Source organism: Hylobates moloch, unplaced genomic scaffold (assembly GCF_009828535.3).
Source record: "Hylobates moloch isolate HMO894 unplaced genomic scaffold, HMol_V3 SCAFFOLD_14, whole genome shotgun sequence".
Taxonomy (NCBI): Eukaryota; Metazoa; Chordata; class Mammalia; order Primates; family Hylobatidae; genus Hylobates; species Hylobates moloch.
The window spans coordinates 68,695,099-68,717,303 of record NW_026652289.1 but is presented as its reverse complement, the minus strand read 5'-3'; the positions used below and the strand labels follow the sequence as shown (position 1 = coordinate 68,717,303).

The window sequence follows — 22,205 nt, the reverse complement described above, 5'->3', positions numbered from 1 at the left end:
ATTTTTCCTCCATTTTGTTAGAAATGAAAACCAACAAAATTAGGGGTGCCAGATAAAACACAGGATGCCCAGTTAAATTTAAATTGCAGAAAAACAATGAATAATTTCTTAGCATACATATGTCCCATACAATATGTGGAACATACTTAAACTAAAAAAAAAAAAAATTTGTTATTTATCTGAAATTCAAATTTAACCAGGCATTCTGTATCCTCTCCCCTCCCCGAAATATGGCAACCCTAAGGGGAAAAGTCCCCTCCAGGAAATCTGTTGAAATTATGATCCTTCTGAGTCAAGTTCTCCTTCCCTGCTAATTTCTCCACAACTTTGATGTTTTATCTTTTAAAACAAATTATGCATGGCCAGGTGCGGTGGCTCACGCCTGTAATCCCAGCACTTTGGGAGGCCGAGGTAGGTGGATCACTTGAGGCCAATAGTTTGAGACCAGCCTGGCCAACATGGTGAAATACTCTCTCTACTACAAAAAAATAAATAAATAAATACAAAAATTAGCCAGGTGTGGTGGTGTGCACCTGTAATCCCAGCTACTGGGGAAGCTGAGACATGAGAACCGCTTGAACGCAGGAAGCGGAGGTTGCGGTGCACCAGGATCACATCACTGCACTGCAGCCTAGGTGATGGAGTGAGACTCTGTCTCAAAGGAAAAAAAAAAGAAAAGAAAAAAGAAAAAAAACAAATTGTGTGTGATAAATTCTTTATTAAGGAGAAACGTGCATAGTGCTAATATCTTCAGGGCAGCCTGTATGCCTTAGAGCAGAGTTCTGTGCATGTGGGGCCACCAGGAATACAACTTTATCTGTGAAACAGGATGCAAAGTAACAACAGTGATCTACCTGTAGGGCATCATGGATGGCATGTGCTCAAGTGCGTGGAAACTCAGTGTGGAGCTTGGCTCAAGGCAAGTGCACAAAATAGCAAAATAATTGTTATTATTCACTCATCCATTCCACAAACATTGACTGAGTTCCTTCTATATCATGGATACTATTCGAGGCACAGTGAACAACTTCCATTGTCATGAGGTTCCACATGGCACAGACCCTACTGTCATAGAACTTACTTTCTAATGGCAGAGACAAATAAAAACGTTTTATATCAGATGATGTTAATGCTATGGAAGGAAAAAAGGGAAGGTGGGGACAGAGAGTGACAGGGAGTTATTCTCAGTAGGGTGGTTGGAGAAGAAAGGCAGCACCGATGAATGACATTTCAGCAGAATCCTCAATGAAGGTAGACAGCAAACCACACAGATATCTGGGAGAGGAACATTCAAGGAGGCAACAGCAAGGGCAAAGGCCCTAATACAGGTAAGTGTTGATATGCTGGAGGGAAATCATTATTGATGAGACGGATTAGGAAATCCATCTCAACAAGCCAGTTTACCTGGAAAGACTAGTCTTATATAGACCTCAGGCTCTCATCTTCAGCCCATTTGCAACCCCTGCTTGCAAAGCTTGATGAATCCTTGGTATGTGTCTGAAAAAGTGCCACACTTTTGAAGCCTATGCTTAGGGGGAGCAAACACTGTCCCAGCTGCTGCCACTATCTATACAGTAGGCAATGTTCCCACAGCCACCTGGAAGTGGTACTATACGTAGAACCTTGCAATGGGAAGACAGCTTCCAGCTCATCACACCCACTTCCATTTTTGCTTTCTATTCAGCTATTTTTCTTTTCTTAGCTTTCTAAGCCTTGTTATATTGAATAATCACCACAAAATGCTGTCCCTTCAAGTGGCTAGTATAGAAGCCGACCTCCGGCACCTCTTTTGTCCTAGTCATCATGCAGGGCATGTAAGTTGGTGAGATCACCTTCAGGAGAAGACTAGATTATTTAAAATCTTTGAAAAATGCAGCTTGACTAGTTTTTTAGTACCTTCAAACTGTCCTATCTTTAGAGCTCTTGAAAGTGCTTTCAAGAATAGGCCAGAATTATTTAAAATAATCAAATTCCTTTTAACATGCCAGTCCTATATTAAAGAGGTTCTTGGATTTAGTAATTGTCTCTCACTCTTAAGTAGAATAAACATTTCTTTAATTTACATTTCTTTCTTCTACTTTCCTTCTATATAAAATATAAAGATACCCAGTAAATTAATGTGTTAGGATCTATACATTCAACATTGTATAGAACATCTTATTTGTAAAGCTCTTTTTATTCCTCTCAGTAAATACGTTATCGCTGTGGTGGTGGGTAGAACCACCTAGTACCTAGTACCTAGGTACTAGGACACTGTTCCTGCTGCTGCTCCTACCAGAATGAACTCTGCTAGGTCGAGGATACTGAGGCATAAAAAATTGCCTCTGATAGAGCTTCTGAAAATTTGGTAGGTGCAGTTGAAGACCTCGGAACAATGGTTCCTTGAACTTTCTGCACAGGACAAGTGTATCCCTTTTCAACTTTTTTTTTTTGGAGACAAAATCTCACTTGATGCCCAGGCTGGGTGTAGTGCAGTGGAGTAATCACAGCTCACTGCAGCCTCAACCTCCCAGGCTCAGGTGATCCTCCCACCTCAGCCTCCTGAGTAACTGGGACTACAGGCGCACACCAGCATGACCGGCTAATTTTTCGTATTTTTTGTAGGGATGAGGTTTCGCCATATTGTCCAGCCCAGCCTTTTTGACGTTTATCAAAATGTGTGAGCAATTTCCAGTGCTACTGACAACACAGGAGCCTATGAAGGGGAAAAAGCCATTCAGGCTAGAAGTTCACTACACTGAATCCTTTAACCTATTAAGAAGTATGTATTATAAGACAAAGAATGTACTGTAAGTTATGGTAACTAGCTAAGTCATCCTTTAGGAAGGTGAAACCATTTGCTAAGATCCCTACCCCACGTGCTGACCAAGGATTTCCATTTCCATGACAAATGGCCACCCTCTCTTATCTCCTTGGATGAAGATCCCTGGCTACAGCTTCTATCACCCTTGGATCTGGTTATAACCCTCAAAACGAAAGTCTTTTAAAAAAGGAAAAGATTCTCGGCCTGATCACGCTGGTTTTGTCTGAGAGATTTGGCTTACAAAAATAGTGCTATATACTGCATGCCCACTTTATAGAAGTGACTATTGTTAATTAAGCACCAACTTCTCATTGTAATCATCTACCTTAAAAAGAATTCTGCCTAAAGGCAGAAGTGCTCCTGAACATTTTACTTTGTGACATTGAAGATAAATCCCAACCTCCCAGAAGTTCTTTCCTTCCCACAACAAAAAATAGGATGTGGAGCATCAAAATGACAACAATAACAATCCCCTTCCACTCCCCAAAATAACCTGGAGAGGAAAACAGTAGCTTCCTATAAACAAACACCATGAAAACTTAATGTATTTATTAGTAAAGAAAAATAAACTTTCCTCTCCATGCTGTTCAGTTATCCTGTTCATTTCTTAATAGTCCTATATTCATAAAAGGCCAAAGGACTCTGCCCTTGACAAGCTAACTGAGCAGGAAAAGGCAATCGTGTGTACAAGGCTGTCACCCACCCCACAAATTATGATAAAATATACCTCAGGATTGCAAAAAAGAGTTGCATATCTCCAGTGACATGCACAGTAGTACGTTTCAGGATTTGAATAGAACAGCAATTTATTTTTCACTAACATGTTTTATGGTTATCATCAAGCATTATGTCTTCAGAGAGTGAAAGGTGATGTTTTTATGGACTCTGGCTCCTTGTTGCATTATCTTCACAGCTCAGAAATGATCTCTTGCTCTTTTTTTAATTCCTCCTTCTCACCCACTACCTCTGCCCCTCATTTAACAAAGCAGCTGTTTTTGCAAAGAAAAGGGGAAAAACAAAATGAATCCGCATTAGACAAAGGGCACAAATGAACAGATTTCCAACCCTGAATAGTTTCAGAATGAATGATTATCTGGCTAATTAGTGAAATAAATAATAATAATTGCCTGTCCCTCCTCATTAGAGCCCTTAATAGCAAATGGAACCCCAGTGCAGAGTGCCAGCAAGCTGGTTTCACAGCTCAGTTCTGAGCTGAGAAAAATAGCCTGTATTGCAGATGTTCACATGCCAACCCTAAAACCAGAAAAGCCAGAAAAACTGGGGACTTCAGGATCTGTAAGGGAGATGGCTTGGGGCATAGAGGGAATATTTCTGGCTTCCTTCCATGCTTAAGAATTATGCCACGTTCTGGGCATCTAAGAAGTGAGAGCTAAGATCTATGAACATAGACCATGGATGCCAGAACACAGAAGAAATGATTCTTATTGTTCAAAGCTTATTCAGTAGCAGCTAGGTTCTTAAAGTCTGATCCAATCCATCTGCAGCATTATTTATCTTGCTGCTTTTTAAACCTATGGGTTCTGGGCTCTCTCTCAGACAAACGACTCAGAAGCTCTGGGATTGGGCCCAGGGTCTACATGCTCATCAGGATTACTGGGTGCTTCTTATGCACCTGAAATTAGAGAACCTTTACAAGTCAATGGCTGGTGAAACTGGACAATGCTGTGAAATAAAGCATGTTTCGCCTGATAGAGAAGATGCTGTAGCAGGAAATCTCATGAGATCTGACCATCTTCTTGAAGAGATTTTTACCCTGGGGTTGACCCACAACATCCTTATTGCCAGGGCAACTCTCAGTACCAGCATTGCCACAACATCTGAAATTAACATAAGACCTCCTTGCTGTTTTGCTCCCTGCAGCCAGCCCAGCCAAACATATTACTCAACACTGAAGGCATTTGATTGGCTTCTAATGAGGCAGCAGATCAGCTTTTAGGGGTCTGTTCTCACTGTGATGTATGAGTTAAGCTCCCGGTAATGTTAATCAGTTGGGAGTTCTCAGTGCTCAGGCAACTGTCTTGTAAAGCTCTTACTACTTGACCCTCAACTCACCTTAGTCTATTCTTTCTGTTTTGAAGTCCACCAGTGTTCAGATACCAGCAAGAATGTGAATAAAAAGACTGCCTTTAAAATTCTCTCACATTCTGAATAAACCTTCTTTCAAGATGTCCTGAGGCCCCATCCACACTGCTCCCCGCACCATGATACTAGTTACTCACTTTGGCTAGACAAATGTAATTGATTCAACTATAATGCACTTAGCACTGAGGAGACATGGGGAGTTTCTTGAGCTTGAAGAACTCAGAGTCCAGCCTGGGAAACAGTAAATAGGCAATTATAATACCCCCAGACCCAGAGAACAGATTGGGTAGAGTCTCAAAGAAGAGGAGGCACTCAAGAGTCAGAGGAATGATGCTGAGCCAAGATGCTTGGGAGAAGAGCATTTCATCAAGGGAAGTACAGGCTTACACCTGGGGCCAACTTACCCAACAGGCTCCAACTTGCCTGAGCCTCCACCAATAAGTGCCATGCCCAGGGGCCATGATTCTCTTAGGAGACCACAGAAATACTGTAGTTCTGATTTAAAGTCAGAAAAAAAAAAGAATATATAATAATGAATCTAGACTCATCTTTAAACCAACACAGTCATAAAATAAAATGTATGGGATAGTCCTTTTTTAATAGATGACGAGATCCATGAAGGCAAAAGTGCCTAGGGCCCTCAACGATCCTAATGCATCTGCATTCCCATGCTTACTGCAGCACTATTCACAACAGCCAAGATTTGGAGAGCGACCTAAGTGTCCATCAACAGGTGACTGAATAAAGAAAATCTGGTACACATGCATAATGGAGTACTATTCAGCCATAAAAAAGAATGAGATCCTGTCATTTGCAACAACATGGATAGAACTGGAGGACATTATGTTAAGTGAAATAAGCCAGACACAGAAAGATAAACTTTACATGTTCTCACCCATTTGTGGGAACTAAAAATTAAAGCAATTAAACTCATGGAAACAGTAGAATGATGACTACCAGAGGCTGGGAAGGATAGTTGGGGGAAGGGAGAAGGTGAGGATGGTTAATGGATATAAAAACATAGTTAGATAGAAGGAATAAGATCTAGCATTTGATAGCACAACAGGGTGATTGCAGTCAACAATAATTTATCATACATGTTAAAATAACCAAAAGTATAATTAGAATGTTTATAACACAATAAATGATAAATGCTTGAGGTGACGGATACCCCACTTACCCTGATGTTGATTATGCATTGTATGCCTGTAACAAAATATCTCACATACCCCATAAATACATACGCCTACTATGTACACATAAAAATAAAAAACAAAAATAAAGTAAAACATGTAATTCCCAATATAAGTTGAAAAAACATATCTTAGATGTCTTTTGCTGCCATGAATAAAAGTCCATTTTCCTCCTACAATTAAATATTTATATTTTAAAAAATCATAGTGCAGCCCCAGTGTATGCAAAGATACAAGTGAGTGTCTGGAAGTGCAAGTGACAATACTGAAAACATATGGAGCCTCACTCCATAAGAGGTACTTTTCTATAAGTCCTGCAGGTATAACCTCTTGACTCCTCACAACCCAGTGCAGTAGGTACAATTACCACCACCCCAACTTTACAGATAAATGAAGGCAGAAGAGGATAAAGCTCCCCAAAGCCATTCAGTTCTAAAGATAACCAGGCCACATATCTGAGTACTGTGGCTCTAAAATCTGCACACTTATACTCCATGTGTGTGTTCCCCAAATTGTCTAATTATTTGTGATGAGAGCCCATTTTCTTTATTTCCTATCAAGCACAGACCAATATCTTTGTAAAACAAATAATAATAAATTCCCAGAAAAATGAAATGCAAAAAAAGTACAAAAAAGGCAAGCCCAATTTTAAAAAATCAATTCAACAGACATAAAATTACATTCCAATAACTGCACTTGACAGTTGCAGCCATGTCAATTTTTTATAAAATGTTCTCAGGGCTTATTCTCGACATCTATTTTTACCTCATATCAGACAGGTAACAGCCCGCAGACCAGCCGGGGTCCTGGCCCACATGCTAGCACACTGCCCTGGCCAAAGGGGCTGCAGTTGGCTTTTGCAGTAGCGGAAGCAAGGAAGGGGGAACTGGAAGAAAAATGCCACTTTGCCAAAATGTCAGTGAGAAGAACAAAGAAGGTGAGGATGGGAACTGAGTAAATTAGGATGTGTGCCTTTTGAACCAACTTGAGGTTGTGCTTTTGTGCCAAGCATCTGCCTATCACAGGCAGAGCTGGGGGTCGTGGTGTCAGAGCCTCTATCCATGAAAGCCTCAAATTTTAGACTTTTGAGATGATACATAGGAGCACTGAGGCAGACTCACAGGATCAAAAGTAGATGTTCAACAACGAATGTAAAACAGTGACCCATGAACTGTCCACACTCCCTATTGTACTCTATAAACTAATATTTTTTAATTGAATCCTTCATTTGTCTTATAATTCATATAATGGCTACATTACAAAATTTTGTATAAAAAATTATGTATTGAATGTAAAAATAACGTATACCACAATTTTGCATTTTCTTTCTGTACCTTTCTTTATATCATAAGTATATTCCTGAACATGTAGGGAAAAGTAGGATTTTGGTAAGCACAATCATATTTTAGACATCCCAGGAGACACACTGTATTAGATTGAAAAAAAAAAAAAAAACAGACTTCATGGTGAATTCTATTTCCTTGTCTGTAAAAGGAGAGTAATAACCTATAATAACCTGTAAAAGACTCTGAAAACCTTACAGTGATTTTTTTAAACCAGCGGTTGTTAGTAGTATTCTCTTTTGTTAATCCAAGCTTTCACACCAAGGTTTGTGAAAGATGCACCTCTATTTCTTGGTATAGCGTTATAGTAACCATCTTAGGCCATGCACTGTCTTCCATGTACATCTCAGTCGGGAGATTGTAGGCTGGTAATTGTCCTAATATGAAAAGTGATCACTTCAAGGGCCTAAGGAAAAGAGTTTTGGGGTATTATTTAATTCAATCCCCTGCCTAGAAAATCTTAATATCTGGCTGGGTGCAGTGGCTCAAGCCTGTAATCCCAGCACTTTGGGAGGCTGAGGCGGGCGGATCATGAGGTCAGGAGATCGAGACCATCCTGGCTAATATGGTGAAACCCTGACTCTACTAAAAATACAAAAAATTAGCCGGGCGTGGTGGCAGGCACCTGTAGTCCCAGCTACTCGGGAGGCTGAGGCAGGAGAATGGCGTGAACCTGGGAGGCAGAGCTTCCAGTGAGCCAAGATGGCGCCACTGCACTCTAGCCTGGGTGACAGAGTGAGACTCTGTCTCAAAAAACAAAAAAAAAACAAAAACAAAAACAAAAACAAAAACACAGAAAATCTTAATATCTGATCTTAATTCTACCACGTTTTCATTCGTTCACTTACTTTCCATCAGAAATTTCCCCATTTGGTAATGGGGAAAGGAAATGAATCTTGCTCTTTTCCCACTGAAGGAGACATGACCCCTGAGATATAGAGGTTTAGAATTTCTTGTTAATGGCAAAATCTTGAACAGTGTTGTAACTCAGGCAGCTAGTCCACGATATTCACTGTCCTGAGAGAAGAACAGCCTGCTCATAAAGAAGACAGAGCACATGAGCATCCTCCCAGAAATGGACCAACACAACCATTTTGATAATGCCAATGTGGCGCCCTTAAGAAAGGAATGGACCCTGCCCCTGGGAAGAACAGTGGCACCTCCTAAGAAGACAGAAACACGTGTGTTCTCATCCTATCACCATGGAACCTGTGGAGCTTCCCAGGAGGCTTGGAGACCTGTTATGCTGAGATAATAACTTCACAGTGCTCTTCTAAGAGCTTTGCAGGTAACTACTACCTTACCTGATTCTCACAACAACCCTGAAATAGGTACTGTTGGTTGACAGAGAAACTGACGCGTTGTACTGGTAAGTAACTTTCTTGGAGTCACACAGCTAGTTATTGGTGCTGCTGTGGTTTCAATACGGCTGTACAAATAAGTGTTGAATATAATGTATTATATTGATTTGACCCATATTCTTCCATGTAGAGGCTTTATTCAGCCCATTGGAGGGCTCTCTTTTTCAAGACTATCATCAGAAGTTGAAATATAACAGACAGGCAAGCCAGTATTAGTAGTATTAAAAAAAATAGTTATAAAAAGCATGTACACAGTAAGAACATTTTGCTATTTTATTTACTTCTCTAACTGCAGTATTTTATTATACCTATATTAAAGATGAGCAAAGGATCGCTCTGAGAGATTATATAGTTCTTATAGCACACAATTGATTTGGACTTGATTGGAGATCTTAACCCACCACTTACAAAGCAATATTGGGTGCTATTTCTAAGTCTCTGTTTCCTAACCACCATTCTTGTGGGTTGTCAGGGCAATCTATTTCTACCTGGTGCACACACTCTCTATTCCACCCCCTCATGAATAAATACAGTTTCTGTAGGTTTTCTTTACCCATCTCTTCTTTGTAACGCCTGAGGTCTAACATGCAAAATATTTAGATAGTTTAAAGCTTAGTTGCGGCACGGCACGGTGGTTCACGACTGTAATCCCAGCACTTTGGGAGGCTGAGGCGGGCGGATCACTTGAGGTCAGGAGACCAGCCTGGCCAGCATGGTGAAACCCCATCTCTACTAAAAACACAAAAAAATTAGCTGGGCATGGTGCTGGGCACCTGTAATCCCAGCTACTTGGGGGGCTGAGGCAGGAGAATTGCTTGAACTCGGGAGGTGAAGGTTGCAGTGAGCCAAGATCACACTATTGTACTCTAGCCTGGGCAACAAGACCGAGACTCCTTCTCAAAAAAAGAAAAAAAAAAAGCTTAGTTGGACATTTTAGGGTTGGGAAATACCCCCCTATCCCATGCAGCTCATTTCTCTGTGAATCAGGTAGTGAGAGGAGCTTCCCAAAAGGCACAGATGATTTGTATACGTTAAGCTTAAACCGAGGAACCCAACTCCTAGCACTAATAATTATTGCAATTTGTTGAGAATAACAATAGCTTGGTAAAGCCCAGTGTTTCCCTAAAGGGCAAGCATAATAGGCCTATAACTTCAAACGTGTAAGAATAATTTGTTATTCATGTTAATCCCCTCGCCATTGCCAGCCACATCAATCTTTTTCAAAAGGGGAGCACTGGAAAAACCATTGAAGTTTGAAGGGAAAAAATAGACATGTAAGGTGAACAGCAGCAGACAGTAAAGCAACTCTGTGATTCTGCTGGTTGCTGCCAGGGACTCATAATGTTTCATCAATGTTCACCCACCACCCCATGCCCATTTGGCTCCAACTCTCAGTAAGGCAGGGATGTGAGCCAGGAGAAAAATACCACCATCAAGTCACTGCTGGCTATTCCTATGAGGATATTATTTTTCAAAATTTTTTGCCACCTGAGGCCCAGGCAAAATTACTGGCCCTTGTTTAAATCACTGCATTCTTTACTCATGTATAGGTCAGTTTCAACTCAGAGACAGTGCCTACTTTAAAAAATGTACACACACCCAAAGAGCCACACTTGCTTCCGAGACTTAGATTTCAAAGCTACAGAAGTATTTCAAGTAAAAAGGATGCTTAGGAATAAGCAGTAGCTGACAATAAAAGAAAAGAAGATGCAATATGGATGGAGGTGACTGAAAACCAGGAATTCAAATGAATTGAAGGTACAGCCTGTGGGCCAACATCCTCCTGGAATAGAAATAAACAGCATTGGTAGTTTCAATTGCATCCCCTCCCCACTTTCACTTAAATCATGAATCTAGATTTACAGACGATTTATCCACTTTCAACCACAAATGGGCCTCCACATACCTCCATTTTCTGGTGCTATGCACATGAAAGAGAAGGGAAAGAAAGATTTTTTTCCCCCTTTGGTTTGCCTTGACATGGCACGAGGAAACAGGAGCATCAGTGATGTCTAGCTTTCTCAGCTCTTGGCCATTGAGGGCAAACAAGGCTCCTTCCCAGGTAGACACTGACCAAAGGCCTTAAAGCATGAGTGTCTCAGTTTGTTTTGGCTGCTGTGACAAAATACCTTAAACCGGGTAATTTCCAAATAATAGAAATTAATTGTCAAGTTCTGGAGCCTGGAAAGTCCAAGATCAGCATGCTGGCAGATTCAATGTCTGATGAGTCCTTCTCCTTTGCTCCATAGATAGCACCATATCGCTGCATCCTCACATGGCAGAAAGCATGAACAGCTCCCTGGCACCTCTTTTATAAGGTCACTAATCCCATTTATGTGGGCTCTGACCTCATGACTTAATCACCCCCTAAAGGTCCACCTCTTAATACTATCACATTGGCAAGTAAATTTCAACATATGAATTTTGGGGTCACACTCAGAACACAGCAATGGGAAAATTAATATTTGTTTTCATAAAACAGGGCATTTGATTCTCCTCTCTGCCATTAGCACGCAACAAGCCATGTAACCTTCCAGGTTTACAGAAGGCAAACCTCAACCACTGACTCCTCCTGGGTGCTTTTTGATCCAGTAGTCTATATGGCCTACAGGTAGACCGCTTCCTTCAATCACTGCTTGAGAAATCACTGGAGGAGGAGTCTTGTTGGGATGAGAGACTGTCTGGGTCCCATGTTGTCAGGGGCAGGCCCAAGAGACAGAGAGTTGTATGATGGGCATATAGAAGTAGGGCAGGCGCCAATAATTGTCTTAATAAGTTACTCTGGATTTGCCAGGCCTGTACCTCAGCAGTTGCAAGCCACTTTTACTTCTGGGGTATATTTTTTCTTTTAAATTACTTTTATAGTTTCTTAAACTAAAAAATTATAAGCTCATTATAAAATAGCAACTGAAGCACACAAATTAAAAGAATTTTTTTGATTTTTGAGGCAGGGTCTCACTCTTTCACCCAAGATGGAGTGTGCAGTGGCACATTCACAGCTCACTGCAGCCTTGACCTCCCAGGCTCAAGCAACCCTCCCACCTCAGTCTCCTGCATAGCTGGGACTACAGGTATGTGCCATGCCTGGCTATTTTTATTTATCTTTTGGAGAGACAGGGTCTCCCTATGTTGTCCAGGCTGGTCTTGAACTGGGCTTAAGCAATCCTCTGGCCTCAGCCTTCCAAAGTGCTGGGATTATAGCATGAGCCACCATGCCCAGCCTAAAAGTAAGAATGTCTAAGTTTCTTTCCCCAATCATCCCATTCCTTCACAGTTAATACTTTTGCTCCCAGCATTCTTTACAAATTCTGCTTCTGAAACCTGTGTTACTCTGAATTTGTCCATCGTCTTTTACTGACCTGGCCTCTAACTTCGGATACACCCTTAACTTGATATCTGCCACAGGACCTTGAGTTAGGTTCCCATTCACAACAGCTTGGCCTTGACAGCTTCAGTTCAGCCACTTGCCATGTTTAAGCTACGTTTTCTCCAATTTAAACACTTTCATTTTTTAAAGAGCTACCTGGCCTTCCTCTCATCAGCTATAGAAGAGATTTGGTGGTGGTGTTTTTATAAGCTAAAATACAATCAAGAAGTTGTGAATAAGACATTCTAGCCTAGAAGGAATGAATGGAATTTCCTAAACTCTAAGAAAATATTGATTACAATATTTAATCATGGAAAGTATGGAAGAAAATAACAAAACACTATATTAAGCATATTTATGAACTGTAACATGATGTTATGAACTATTAAACATTAACATCATTTTCTTAATGTACACTTTTGAGTCAAGAAGATATGATACTTTCACTCATTCGCTTTTTACATTGTGAACTGAGATCCCTACATGCCTCTCCCCCTTCTTTTGACATCGTCTGCCCTAATATGTTATCTTAGATAACTGTGATGTTAAAAGATAAATAGCCTCAAATACTGGATGTCTAATGTGAACATGAGTTGGGACATAAATTAGTCTAAATCATCTTGACATTTTGCACTGGCACACCCACCTTTGCTAAGAAAAGGTTGTCTGGGATGATTTTGCCATTAGGAATCCTGCCCATGGCCCTTTAAAAATAAATCATACCTGTAGAGGATCCTTCTTTTCAAGGTTATGGCAGAAAGCATGGGTCTTAGTTGCAAGTTTAGAGTTTGATGACATGGATAGAATCTAGAAATACCAAGGTTGGGGAAAGAACATAAAACTGAGAGTGATCTCTTGTTTCAGGATGAGGTTCCCAAATGAGGTTATGTGATGAGATAACTGCTCATATAGCAACAGGCATCACACAGACCACTTCTTAATATCTCTTCACCAGTCAACAGACAATTCCTCCAACAGAGTTGGAAGGGCTGATCTATATGAGATGGTCAAACAACAAGGCAGGTCAGATGAATGAGTACAATTTGAGACCTTCCAGATATCATGAACCCACCCCCTCCATTATGACGTCTAAAATTCTCCCACTATAAATTAATTTATTTGCATTTACGAGTCTCCCTTGAGTCACTAGGAAAAGCAGTAACTTAAGCTATTGTCATTTAACTAAAGCATGCTTTGAAAGCTACCGGTACCCAAGGTTGAGGAATATAAAGGAAATACCAAGTAGGTGAAAATGGACATTTAAAGGGAAGTTAAGGAGTCAAAACCAAATTGCAGTCTCTTCTTTATTTTGCTTATGGTTTGCCCTCTTTTGGAAAATTTTCTTCCAAGCAGCGGAAAACCCTCAGAATGAAAAATGATGCACTCTAAGGAACCTGAAAGAGGATTAATTCTAAGCAGATACTTACATACTTTTGAACCAAAAGGAGAAGTATTTATGGATTCTAACCGTCCTGACCCTCTTTTCAACATAGCTGTGAATATCAATGGCAGTGGTTAATACAGATACATAAAGAAGGTCTATGTAGGGAAACGAGAGTTTGGATGGAATTCAACCAAAAGACACCCCCACACTTGGTTTCAGGACCATCCCTTCTAAGGAGCCAATTTCCAATAGAAAACAACCAAACTTTAAAAAAAAATCATGGAGTAACCCATTAAATATTTCACAGAACCTCATTAAAACATTTTACTATTTGCACTGATTATCATGTGGCTGCTTATACAGATGCCCATAAATCTGACTGCATTAGGTTCTCAGGCCTTTATTTCAGTTAATTTCTTCTCCCTATGTGGACTTGCCCAGGAAATGAGATTTAATGAGTCACCGTCCTCCCTGATAATCACAGGAGAGCTCATTAGCTTTTTGTCAGATTTGTACCAACTATCTGCCCCCAATATGCCTATGACTTCTTTTGAGTTAAATACGATATTACCAAAAGGGAGAACTCAAAAGAGCATTTCTGTACTGAATGCTGCAGACTTGAAACACTATATAAATATTTTTACATATGTTAAAAGGCATCTGAGAGCAAAAGGTAAGAAAATAACAAAAATACAACATTCCCTATTGATGGCATCACTATTTAGATGACACACATCATTAAAAAGAAATAAAGTTTGACATTTACATGTTTGCTAGTCTTTCTAAATCTGTTTAAATGCCTGATCTGAGTCAATGCAAATGCAAGTTAAAAGAATAGAAGAAAACAGTATAATGGTTCTTAAAATTCATGAAGTTTGAGGAGATCTCCATCATGTATGTTAGGATACTTCACCAAGTTCTCCCAATCTCCTGACCTTACGTTTTCACTGGAAATAACAAAAAGCTCTCATGTCACTTCATGGGAAAGGGGAAATTTTTAGACTTCCCCCAAAGAAAAGCTTGAAGTAAATCTTCCATACTTCCATGCACCACCTTAGTGATAAAGTTGACTTGGCTGGCACTAAAATTGCCCATAAAGGAAGATATGACAGGGATGGCAAAACCATCACAGTGATTTTCTGAATTCTCATTTGAGTCCCTCAAGAGGTTACCATTTCCCTTCTAGGTACAGAGTTACCTGGGCAAAGGTGTTGCTCCTGCATGGCTGAGTGACCACCACGGACCAGGGCCCAGCTCTCCATCAATATTTATTGAACTTTTGCAATATACTTATCTGACAAAGGGCTAATATCCAGAATCTACAATGAACTCAAACAAATTTACAAGAAAAAAACAACCCCATCAAAAAGTGGGCGAAGGATATGAACAGATACTTCTCAAAAGAAGACATTTATGCAGCCAACAGACACATGAAAAAATGCTCATCATCACTGGCCATCAGAGAAATGCAAATCAAAACCACAATGAGATACCACCTCACACCAGTTAGAATGGCGATCATTAAAAGGTCAGGAAACAACAGGTGCTGGAGAGGATGTGGAGAAATAGGAACACTTTTACACTGTTGGTGGGACTGTAAACTAGTTCAACCATTGTGGAAGACAGCGTGGCGATTCTTCAGGGATCTAGAACTAGAAATACCATTTGACCCAGCTATCCCATTACTGGGTATATACCCAAAGGATTATAAATCATGCTGCTATAAAGACACATGCACAAGTATGTTTATTGCGGCACTATTCACAATAGCAAAGACTTGGAGCCAACCCAAATGTCCACCAATGATAGACTGGATTAAGAAAATGTGGCACATATATACCATGGAATACTATGAAGCCATAAAAAATGATGAGTTCATGTCCTTTGTAGGGACATGGATGAAGCTGGAAACCATCATTCTCAGCAAACTATCGCAAGGACAAAAAAACCAAACACCACATGTTCTCACTCATAGGTGGGAATTGAACAACGAGAACACTTGGACACAGGAAGGGGAACATCACACACTGGGGCCTGTTGTGGAGTGGGGGGAAGGGGGAGGGATAGCAATAGGAGAAATACCTAATGTAAATGAGTTAATGGGTGCAGCACACCAACAGGGCACATGTATACATATGTAACAAACCTGCACATTGTGCACGTGTACCCTAGAACTTAAAGTATAATAAAAAATAAAAATAAAAATAAAAATATTTATTGAACTAACCAGGGGCCATAGAGCCTATTTGGAATGCATAAGATTATGCAGCTCTATAGTCCTTAGATTGAAACAAAGTCCTAGATTCAAACAACAGTGCTTCTGAACAATTTTGGGGTGGCATATCTTTTTCAGAATGTGATGATAAAAATGGACTTTTGCTCAAGAAAAATGCAACACTCCACTACAAATGCACATACACTCAAAATTTGGGGGACGGTTTCAGAGAGTTCTCAAACACTCCAATCTTATTTCTAGACTTGCTTGGGGTTCCTGGAGCTAAGATTAATCCTCTTATACAGATGATAATATCAAGGAATGTAATTAAAACTACTACTCATTGAGAACTTACTACATATCAGGCAATATTATCTCATTGCACTCCCACAACAACCCCAAGAGGTACATCTGTTATTATCCACATTTTACGTATGAGGAAACTAGGCAAAGATTTAAATTATAACAGCTTGTCAGAGGCAGAGCTGGAGCTTCAAACTCAGTGTGCCTCTGGAGTCTGTGCTCTGACTCTCTAGAGTCTGCTGCCTGTCCTATAAAACATGTTTTTATTCTAAAGCATGTTCACTTCTGCTTTCTCATTTAATCTTTGTAACTACCCTCTAGTTACAAAGATTAGATTATAATCTAATCTACCTAAGCTAACTCTAGGAGTTAGATTGAGTAGATATCTCCAGTTTAATAGGTGTTGAGGACGTTTCCAAAGTAGAGCGAGAGATTTGCTACCCACAGTCTTTTCAGACAACGAAGTCACAGTTGATGAAATTAAAAATTAAAAACTAAAATTCTGACTTGAGCCTTCTTTCTCCATTCACTACAGGTTGAAACACTCTAGGAACACCATCTAATTCCTTTATTCACAGCCATCCACTGCCTTGAGGACTAAGTCAGCACGGTAAGGTTTTGAAGCCATGTGGTGATTCCTACAAAAACCTGGCTTCCTGTGGTTCACAGAGCACAGTTTTGTTTCTACAAAGGCAAAGGCATAGAGAAGAACAGAAAAAGGAGAAAGTTGTCAATCTGCAGAATATAAAAATGTTTAATGTGCATATGATCATACTGGACATTAGATGCATAGCCTTGTCTTTATATAGAACCCCAAATCTAGTTGAAATGTAAAAATATTTTTAAAACATTTAACCCTTTCCTTACCTGAACTCTACCTAGTATTCTTCAGCGCTCAGCTGTTCCCATTCCTCAGTGAATTTCTCCCTCCTGAAAACCTCTATCAGCGTGTACTGCCCATTCTGCACAAACATTCAATGTCAGCCATTCGGTCCTGGCTTTCTGCTCCAGTGAAATGGCAGACTGCACAAACACAGCTTCAACCTACTTCTAAAAGTGCAGAGAAATACAGGGGGAAATGTAGGAAAAAGTTTTTGAAACAGAACCAAACCTGTAAGAAAAAATGAGAAAGAGAGAATAAAATAGAAATTCCCAGGTACAAGAAATGAAGAAGAACGATAGCCAGAGCTGCCGTGGTATCATTTGTGAACTCATGCTCTGGGGACTCAGCAAGGTGTGGGTCTAGATTTGGGCTATAAAGACCAGGGGCTGGGGTCGAAACACCCATTCAGCAACAGGAGAGGTGGAGAAGGCCTACGCAAGGTGGGGAGTTAGAGCTGACAACCGGCTATGAAATCAAGATCCTAGAAGGCACAGCAAAAAGGGAAGAGAAAGGAACTTTGTCTTTACCCAGATCCAAGCAGTAAACAAAGTCAGTTATGGGAAATCAAACCCTGTATAGTCTGTTTGACTATACAGGTGTAGGGTCTAAACTCACATTATCCACTTGTAAGGAAATCTCAGGGAAGAAATTAAAGTAAAAACTGGCTGCATACCAATAAGACCACTGATATGCCCATCATGAGAAATGTAAAACCACTCTGTAGAAACATCTTCACAACCCCAGGAGCATGGAACATCCCCAAGATGGAGAAAACTCCTGCTAACACTTAAAAGAAAAAAATTACAAATCACAAAAGAAAATAATTCTCTGTAAGAGAGAGTAAGCAGATATAACAAACAGGAAGGTAATACACTAATAAGATAATAGAACAATCTGAAACCAGCAATAAAAATAAGTATATTTAAAATAACTAGGCCAGGCATGGTGGCTCACACTCATAATCCCAGCATTCTGGGAGGCCAAGGTGTGAGGATCGCTTGAGTCTAGGAGTTTGAGACCAGCGTAGTCAACATAGTGAGACCCTGTCTCTAGAAAAAAATTTTAAAAATTAGTCTGGTGTGGTGACACATGCCTGCAGTCCCAGCTACTTGGGAGGATGAGATGGGAGGATCACTTGAGCCTGGGAGGTTGAGGCTGCAGTGGGCTGTGACTGAACCACTACACTCCAGCCCGGGTGAAAGACCAAGGTCCTATCTCCAAAAAATTAGAAATAAAGTAACTAAAGATATTAAAAAAACATTTGAAGCCACGATACAAGAACAAGACACCCTATAATAAAAAATATATTTGGAAACAAATCATGTCATACTTTTGGAAATTAATAAAACACAGTGAATTTAAAACTAAATAATGTATCAGTTTCTTAGGGCTGCCACGACAAAGTGCCACAAACTGGGTGACTTAGAACAAAAGAAATGTATTGCCAGAAATGTACTTTTAGATGCTTTTTGAAACCCAAAATCAAGCTGTTAGCAGGGCCATGCTCCCTCCCTCTGAAACCTGAAAGGGGAAGTTCCTTCCTTGTCTCTTGCAGCTTCTTCTAGCCCCAGGTGTTCCTTGGTTTGTTGCAGCAAAGCTCCAATCTTCACATGGCATTCTCCCTATGCCTCTTCACATAGTCCTCCCTCTGGGCATGCTTCTGTGTCCAAATTACCCCTTTTTATAAGGACACAAGTAGTAGTAGATTAGGGCCACCTTAACGACCTCATTTTAACTTGATTACCTCTGCAACAACCCTATTTCCAAATAAGGCCACATTCTGAGGTACTAACATTTGGACTTAAATGTAACTTTTTTGGAGGACACAATTCAATCCATAACATAACAGATACCACAGAAGAGAATCGATGAAAGGAAAGATAAATCAGGGAATTAACCAGAATGCAGCACAGAAAAATTGATAGGAAATATAAAAGCTAAAAGTTATGCAGGATAGAATAAAAAGATTCAATATACATTTCTTAGCAGTTCCAAAAGGAAGGAGTAAAAAGGATGAAAGAGAAGCAATATTCAGTGAGATCATGGGTGAGATTTTCCAGAATTTGTGAAAACAGATCCTTATATTTAGGAAACACAGAAAGTAAAGCAGGGCAAAGAAAAATCCACAGCTATATACATCCTAATGAAACTGCAGATCTCCACAAATAAAATCTTAAACAAAGATTAACTATAAAGATAAGGTTGGTGGCGGATTTTTCTTTTTTTCTTTTTTTTTTTTTTTTTTTGAGAGACAGAGTCTCACTTTGTTGCCCACGTTAGAGTGCAATGGCGCAATCTCGGCTCACTGCAACCTCTGCCTCCCAGGTTCAAGCGATTCTCCTGCCTCAGCCTCCCAAGTAGCTGGGATTACAGGTGCCTGCCACTACACCCAGCTAATTTTGTATTTTTAGTGGAGAGGGGGGTTTCACCGTGTTGGTCAGGCTGGTCTCGAACTCCTGACCTCAGGTAATCCGCCTGCCTTGGCCTCCCAAAGTGCTGGGATTACAGGTGCGAGCCACCGTGCCTGGCTGGCAGATTTTCATCACCAAAATTAGAAACTAAAACAAGAGTAATCGGTGCTGGTAGAAGTCTGGATAGTGTTTAACTGCTGGGGGACTAGCGGCTGGCAGGGGCCATGAGGGGGCTTCTAGGGTGCTGGCCATGTTTAATTTCTTGACCTAGTTCTGATTACATGTGCTTATTGATTACATGTGCTCATTACGTGTATCCATCATAGGTGTGCTTTTTCTATATGAATGCCATAATCCAATGAAGTTTTTTTAAAAAAGACCAGAAGACAAAGGAATAATGCCTTCAAAGTGCTGAAGAGAAAACAAGTCAGCAAAATTATCACTCAGGTAGAATGACAAGGTAAAGATATTACAATCAAATAGAGATTGTGAGACATTACTGTTCACCACCTTTGCTGAAAGAACCGCTAAAGGATGCATTGTAGGAGGAAGACAATTGAACCCAGAATGAATAGCATTACAAGGAGCAATAGTGAGGCAAGAAATTGTGAGGCAAATCTAAAAAAAATACTCACTGAAAAATAGTAAAGATGACAAAGTTTTAACCAAGGAAGAATAAAAATCCTAGTAGGGAAAAAGTATCCAAGATGGCGAGAGGGACCTTTGGGTACAAAGTTTCTTGTATTATTTGAGAGAATGGAAGAAGTATTGAATTTCAACTTTAAGTATATGTGTTAAAAATTGAACGGCCACTAAAAAGTAAGTAGATATATAACTTTCAAACCGGTATGAGAGGGGTGGGGCATAAAGAAAATTCAGTCTATCTAAGGGAAGCCAGTGAAGGAGGAAAAAAAAAAAAAAAAAGCCAAGACAAGTTGTTGAAAAAAAAGTCCAAAGAAATTATGGCTTAAATCATGAATGGACCAAGCTGGTCAATTAAGAACAGATATTCTTAACTTTTTCTTTTAGAGGCAGGGTCTTGCTCTGTCACCTGGGCTGCAGTGCAGTGGTACAATTATAGCTTGCTGCAGCCTTCAACTCTTGGGCTCAAGTGATGCTCCCACCTCAGCTTCACAAGTAGTTGGGACCACAGTCACAAGCGCCAGTGCCTGGTTAATTTTCTAAATAATTTTTTTTGGTAGAAATGAGATCTTACTATATTGCCCAGGCTGGCCATGCTAGCTTTCCTCCATCTGTCTCCCCACTCCTCAGGCCTTCCTATTTCCTGGCTTCAACCAATCCCCCTGCCTTGGACTCCCAAAATGCTAGGATTACAGGTGTGAGCCACATTTGGCCTCTTAAACTTATAATAATTTAGTTACATGCTGTTTGTAAGAGACAAGTATGAAATACAATGACACAAATAAGTTGAAAGGAAGTGACTGGAAAAAGATACATGAGTCAAATCTAATGCAAAGAAAGTTTTTAAAGACTAAGATTAGAAAAAAAAAGGGGGGGGGGAAATTCTTAGTAGAAGAAGGGTCATTAGTATATGAGAAAAAAAAAAGGACCAATTCACCAAGAAGATAAAACAATCATGAGATTGAATGAACCAAAGAACATTGCCTCAAACTATATGAAGCAAAAAATTTAGCTGAATTACAGGGAGAAATTGATCAATTCTCCACAGTGCTGGGAGATTTTAACATTGCTGCTTTAAATCTGATAGGTCTACATTTCATCCCCACAATCAAACTGTAAGGTTCTTGAGGTCAGAGTGGGTGTCTTATGCCATGTCCCACAATATATGAGATGCATTTCCCCTCCCTCCAAAAGTATCTGAACATATAAATGTACCTGCTCATATAAATGGATAAAAGACAGTGCTCTATAGGCAAGTGCAAAGCACAGAAAGTATGTACAAATAATTTATTACTGATAGTAGACACTTTTTGTAACAAGTAAAACCATTACAAGTAGAATAATTAATGAAGACATAAAATAATGGAGTCAAAAGAGAAAAAAGAAAATTGTCCCTATACTTCTTTTGAAGCATTTATGAGACACCAGGTTCATTTCTTAAATTATTCAAACTACTGTATAAACTAATTGGAAGATCATGTATATTCATTTTAAATGGGAAAAAAAATGGACCTAGAAAGAATTTTAAAACTGTAAACAGAATTTGCATTTGGTGGATACAAGACAGTAGCAATGATACTACCCCCTAGTGGCGGAGCACAGCAACCCCAACAGGACAGTGAAGGTGTGTGTTATATATCCCATGGATCATTTTCCTAACAAAAGTATTAAGCTGTAGAAAGTATTCTCCTGTAGATCATAAAGTTGATTGTAGTAAATGTTCAATCAATGTCTGCTGTTGTCACTGTCATCACTACAGTGTCATCAGCATTTTTGTTACGCTCAGCCTATAGCTAAGTGCCTTTGTGACAGGTATCAATATCCAGGACATCAGCTGTGGCCAGGGCTACAAGGTCCCACCACATAGAGAGGGCAATTTATATTAAGGGAACACTCTTCAGCCACTTTTTTTTTTTTTTTTTTTCAGAGAGGGGCAGTGTAACCATCAGACACTAGGAGGCTTCCTGGCCTTCTCAGTACATCATGCAATGGCAGCTTTTTGAAGATCAGTAATATGAAGTCTGTCCTAAAGAACATTGAAGGTATCCCTACTGGAAAACAATGCCATTTTCTTATGGTCCACAAGGAAAAGAAAGAAGGAATGTAAGTATTCCAGTTACAACTCACTAGGATCCATCCATGTGTAAATACGTCCCACAAGGTGGATTAGAAGTATATAAATTTGTGTTAAAAAGGT

The 22,205-nt window shown here is 39.9% G+C and overlaps 1 long non-coding RNA gene across 1 annotated transcript in view; it reads right to left on the bottom strand.

The window, feature by feature from the left end:
* Positions 1-3,690: 3,690 nt before the first annotated feature.
* Positions 3,691-22,205, bottom strand: part of LOC131381087 (uncharacterized) — a 49,615-nt gene continuing 31,100 nt past the window's right edge. Inside the window, exons 2-3 of the long non-coding RNA XR_009209537.1 lie at positions 5,311-5,401; positions 3,691-3,792 (exon numbers count right to left, since the gene is read on the bottom strand). This is a non-coding gene — a long non-coding RNA (uncharacterized LOC131381087). The remainder of the gene's footprint in view (positions 3,793-5,310; positions 5,402-22,205) is intronic.